Source organism: Sinocyclocheilus rhinocerous, unplaced genomic scaffold (assembly GCF_001515625.1).
Source record: "Sinocyclocheilus rhinocerous isolate Xijiao unplaced genomic scaffold, SAMN03320098_v1.1 scaffold2516, whole genome shotgun sequence".
NCBI lineage: Eukaryota > Metazoa > Chordata > Actinopteri > Cypriniformes > Cyprinidae > Sinocyclocheilus > Sinocyclocheilus rhinocerous.
This window is the reverse complement of record NW_015639821.1, coordinates 297,950-303,823: the sequence shown is the minus strand read 5'-3', so window position 1 is coordinate 303,823 and position 5,874 is coordinate 297,950.

Here is a 5,874-nt window from a genome sequence, read left to right as displayed (position 1 = left end):
AAACATTTAACCAGATTTTAAAAAAAACACTGGGTGGATTTTTATCATTATAGGGTGGTTGTGTACACACACTGCCAACACACATTTCAGTTCAAACAACTTGTAAAAGTGCATGTCGCATCCGATGACCCCTTTAATAAACATTCTTAAGAGAGGTCAGTGGAATATGGGCTGTTATTGGAGTGTGGGGTGTTTGTATTTACCGTGCTGGTTGCCTGCGCACTCATTCCTGGCATCCCGTTGGTCAGTTTGTCACGCGGTCTTTACACTCCCACAATGCACTTCAGCGGCTCTCGCTTCACTAACGACCGCTAAAATACAGAGAATACAATGAACCGTCTGAGGCATAATTCAACAATGAAAACATCACATTTCTGGACAATTAAGCACATTTCTCACTGAAAGATTTAAGATTCACCAAAATCATAAAGACATTATTTAGATGAAAGGTTCACTCACAGTTTCTGAATTAGGGAACGATCAGATCTGAGCGGCACAGTCTCCTGTTACAGCCTGTGAAACACACACAGATGTTTTCTCAGACTTGAGGATGTTTGTCCTTATTTACAAATCATTATTTGCGTTATTTTTATAAATTCCAATATATCTTTATTCATGGACTTTGTACACTGTAAAAAAAAAATTATATTTTTCAAAGTTAAAAAAGGATTATTATTTATTATTTTATATGCACATGTAATATAATTTTTTAAAAATATATAAATAATAAATAAATATATATGTAAATTTTTTATTATTTATATTCATATAACAGTGTTTAATATTTAATTAAATGTCATATTGAAAGATTTGTTGAGATTTGCCACATAAGTAAATTTTACATGAAAATAACATTTCAGTGTTCTAAAATTTCACATTTAATTCAAAGTGTTACTTTACATTTCTTTGAAATTAATTGTTAAATTCACTAGCAATTTCTGAGTGAAAATTTCAGGTGTAGGAGCCAAAAGTTACTTATTTCTTAATTTTATGCTTTATTTAATTTAATTTAATTTATGTTTTATTTAATAATTGTGAATAGGGGCATAAAAATAATCTTTAAAAAATTGAAAAAATCAAAGAAAATATTACATTGTGAAATTATTTTCATGACAATTAAGCACAGTTAATTTCACCCAAGTTCTCATTATAGGACACTGAATATCCATCCTGGAAAAAACATTTTTCAGCAAAATCGTTACTTAAAAGACTTATTGACGAGCTCTGCCTGAAGTCAGTGGTTTCTCCACTAGAGGGAGATGCAGTAAAGCACTATGAAGTGTGCTCTATGAAGTGAACATCACATCTCAAAGCACAAGAACTGATCACGTTCAGTGTATCAGAAGAAAATGTGATAGAGGTGCTTTATCTCTTCTGAAACTCTAAAAACATACCAAATGATCAAAATAAAGTAATAATGATACTCTATAAAACAAAACTGAAAATGTAAGCAAAAAGTGAAAGTGTTAGATAAAAGACACCTAACGGAGCTGTGATAGAGAGTGAGAGGACGTGTGTTTGTGGCAGACGAGCATCTGTTAGGCGGTTAAACGCCTCTGAACCTTCTTTAACCTTTTGTTTACAGTGCATTTGGAAAGGAGCTCTCACACGCCACCGTATGACCCCGCCGGGCTCCCGTACCGCCAGCCGACGGCTCACAACCACATATTACACACATCAGAATCAGACGCCATCGCTTACACGCTACACGCGCAGCTTCTGCATGGAAAATCATCGTTTAGTCACAGCCGAAGTTCAATAAAACAATGAACCACAGTCATTTACCATAAATAACTGCTGCTTTTAGGCACAAGGAGACCTCAAGTGTCTTATGCATATTAAAAATGTGTATTGCTATATTATTACAGTATAAAGTCATGTGTATAATCTGTAATCCAACACCTCAATATTTTGCAATCATCTGACTGAATGTGTTGATTCCAGAGAAAGTCGTCTGAAGGAAACGCAGAGACGAGCGGTCAGTCCTCAGAGAGTTACAGTGACCTCCGGAAATGCAGAAAGCCAAAAGACTCATCCTGAATGAAGAGACGCCCACAGGGAGCAAAAGGTCGAGAGAGAGACGCACACACATCAGAACTGTGCTTTGCCTTTATAAGAAGCCATGGGAACATTTTATTTTTCCTTACTACGGTGTTCTGAGTGTTTAAGGCTGTTGCTATGCAGTTGCTAGGGTGTTCTGATCATTTTAGATGGTTGCTATGCAGTTGCTAGCGTGTTCTGATTGTTTTAGGCTGTTGCTATGCAGTTACTAGGATATTTTGATCATTTTAAGGCTGTTGCTATTCAGTTGCTAGGGTGTTCTGAGTGTCTTAGGCTGTTGCTATGCCATTGCTAGGAAGTTCGGAGTGTTTTAGGTTGTTGCTATGCAGTTCTAGGGTGTTCTGAGTTTTTTTAGGCTGTTGCTATGCAGTTACTAAGGTGTTCTGCGTGTTTTAGGCTGTTGCTATGCAGTTTCTTGGCTGTTTTGGGTGTTTTAGGCAGTTGCTATGCAGTTGCTATGGTGTTCTGAGTCTTTTAAGCTGTTGCTGTGCAGTTGCTTGGCTGTTCTGAGTGTTTTAGGCTATTGCTAGGGTGTTTGGAGCATTTAGGTTGTTGCTATGCAGTTGCTAGGATGTTTTTTATGCTGTTGCGATGCATTTTCTAGGGTGTTCTGGGTGTTTTAGTTTGTTGCAAAGCAGTTGCTAGGGTGATCTGAGTGTTTCAGGCTGTCGTTATGCAATTTTTACGGTGCAATAGTGTTTTTAGGCTGTTACTTTGCAGTTACTAAGGTATTTGAAGTGTTTTAGGCTGTTGCTATGCAGTTGCTAAGGTATTTGAGGTGCTTTAGGCTGTTGCTATGCAGTGCAGTTGCTATGCAGTTGCTATGGTGTTCTGAGTCTTTTAAGCTGTTGCTGTGCAGTTGCTTGGCTGTTCTGAGTGTTTTAGGCTATTGCTAGGGTGTTTGGAGCATTTAGGTTGTTGCTATGCAGTTGCTAGGATGTTTTTTATGCTGTTGCGATGCATTTTCTAGGGTGTTCTGGGTGTTTTAGTTTGTTGCAAAGCAGTTGCTAGGGTGATCTGAGTGTTTCAGGCTGTCGTTATGCAATTTTTACGGTGCAATAGTGTTTTTAGGCTGTTACTTTGCAGTTACTAAGGTATTTGAAGTGTTTTAGGCTGTTGCTATGCAGTTGCTAAGGTATTTGAAGTGTTTTAGGCTGTTGCTATGCAGTTTCTAGGGTGTTCTGAGTGTTTTAGGCTGTTGCTATGCAGTTGCTAAGGTATTTGGGGTGTTTTAGGCTGTTGCTATGCAGTTGCTAAGGTATTTGAGGTGCTTTAGGCTGTTGCTATGCAGTTTCTAGGGTGTTCTGAGTGTTTTAGGCTGTTGCTATGCAGTTGCTAAGGTATTTGAGGTGTTTTAGGCTGTTGCTATGCAGTTTCTAGGACGTTCTGAGTGTTTTAGGCTGTTGCTATGCAGTTGCTAAGGTATTTGGGGTGTTTTAGGCTGTTGCTATGCAATTGTTAGGGTGTTCTGAGTTTTTTAGGTTGATAGGGTCATCACAGCACTAGTGCTAGGTTATGGTTGAGTTAACTAGCAGCACTACCACTGTGAATTCAAGCCGAACAGTCCTGATATCACGCTGAGTTTCTCTCAACCAATCAAGCTCGGCGTGAGCGACAGATGAGGCTGGATAATGAGACGAGAGCGGCTCCGTCTGAAACAGGTGCGAACGGATCGGTCCTTTCCAATCACATCCGCGATAATTTATGAGGTGAGATCTGACGATTGTTTCCTTCCAGGGACAAAAAGACAAACAGGACAGAAATAAACACGGACGCTTCAGGAAATAAAAAACACTGAGTGAACAAACAAACAAATGCAAAGAACTCCAGGAAGACAGAAGAACGAAAGCTGATCAAGAGGTTAAATATGGGAAGAATCTGACGAACAACTCCACGTAATTAATCATGAAAACATGAATGACATATTGACACGAGCGATAAAACGAAAAGAAAGATATGAGGAAAAGATAAAGAAAAAAAATTAAAATGAAATATAAATTTACAAAAATAGAGATGAAAAGAAAAATAAACAAATTAATTAATAAATAAATCAATTAAAAACATAAAAGTAAATGTAAAAAAAATAAAAAAATAAAAAAAATAAAATAAGAAATATAAAATGAAGAAAATAAAGAAAAGATAAAGAAACATAATAAATCAAAAATGAAAAATAAATAAAAAGTAGAGATGAAAAGAACATTTTTTTTAATTAATTTAAAACAATTAAATAAAAAATTTAAAACAATTAAAAAAATTAAAATAAAGAGAGACAAAAAGAAAAATAAATAATAATAATAATAAAGAAAAGAAAAAAGAACAAAAAATAAAAAACAAAAATAAATATACATAAAAACAAATGAATAAACGAATTAAAAAGAAAAAGTAAGAAAGACAGAAAAAGTGCATTTTTAGATGAAATATGTGTTTTGTTTGAATATATGTTTGTTTTTATTGTTGCTGATTTAATGGTTTAGATACTGTTTGAATTTCTTTGTCAGGAACAATGCAAACGATTGAACGTACAAAAACACGTGCTTTCAGTTCGGATTAAAGCACTTTGTCACCAAATAAAAGCACAGAAATCATAAAGGCTGCAACACATTCAGCGCTCATGGGATCACATGGATTGTGGCTTTGATTCTTCCAGAGAAAGCAGGAGTTCATTTCACAAGCGTGCTGTTGGACTGACGTGAACTTCCCAAGACAAGGATCGACTCGAGTCCGTTCTGAGAGACAGATCAGACTAATTTTGGTTTTAAATTCAAGTCGGTGCAACAAATCATTACATGGGAACAAAACAGCCAAACCCAACGTGACGTCACAAAGAGACCCGACCTGGTGAGCGAGAAGTTTCTCCAACAACAGCAGATTTACTGGAAAGAGGAGGAGGACATGCCTCACAGGAGCTGTCCTGGAATATGGAGATGTGCTAAGACTTGATCTCTGAGACTGGAGACAGACTGAGCTGATGAAGGAGAGTCGAGGACGCAACGAACGATGAGTTACTGACAGACGCTCGCCGCTGATGTCATCAACACAACAAAGACAACTAACAACCAGCAACAGGGTTAATATGCAAATCAGGCTGCGCTTAAAGAGTTAGTTCAGCCGTAACAGCTGCAGGAATGAAGGATTATAGAGGAATGAGAGAGAGAGAGAAAGAGAGAAAGAAAGAAAGAAAACCAAAGAAAAAAATTAAAATTATTTAAAAATATATAAAAGATAGGAAAGATAAAGGAAAAACAAAAAATGAAAGCAAATTTTTTTTAAAGAAACAGACAAACTTAAAGAAAAAAAAATAGATTTTAAAAATAAAAAATAAATAAAAATAAAAAATAGGAAGAAAAAGCAAAAATAAATAAATACAAATAAAGAAAAAAAAAATAAAGAAAAATAAGAAAATAAATGTAAAAATAAAATAAAGAAAGAGATTAAAAATGAATATAAATACAAATGAAAATGTTAAAAAATTAAATGAAAATGAATTAAATTAAATTAAAAGGATGAGTTACTGACAGACGCTCGCCGCTGATGTCATCAACACAACAAAGACAACTAACAACCAGCAACAGGGTTAATATGCAAATCAGGCTGCGCTTAAAGAGTTAGTTCAGCCGTAACAGCTGCAGGAATGAAGGATTATAGAGGAATGAGAGAGAGAGAGAAAGAGAGAAAGAAAGAAAGAAAACCAAAGAAAAAAATTAAAATTATTTAAAAATATATAAAAGATAGGAAAGATAAAGGAAAAACAAAAAATGAAAGCAAATTTTTTTTAAAGAAACAGACAAACTTAAAGAAAAAAAAATAGATTTT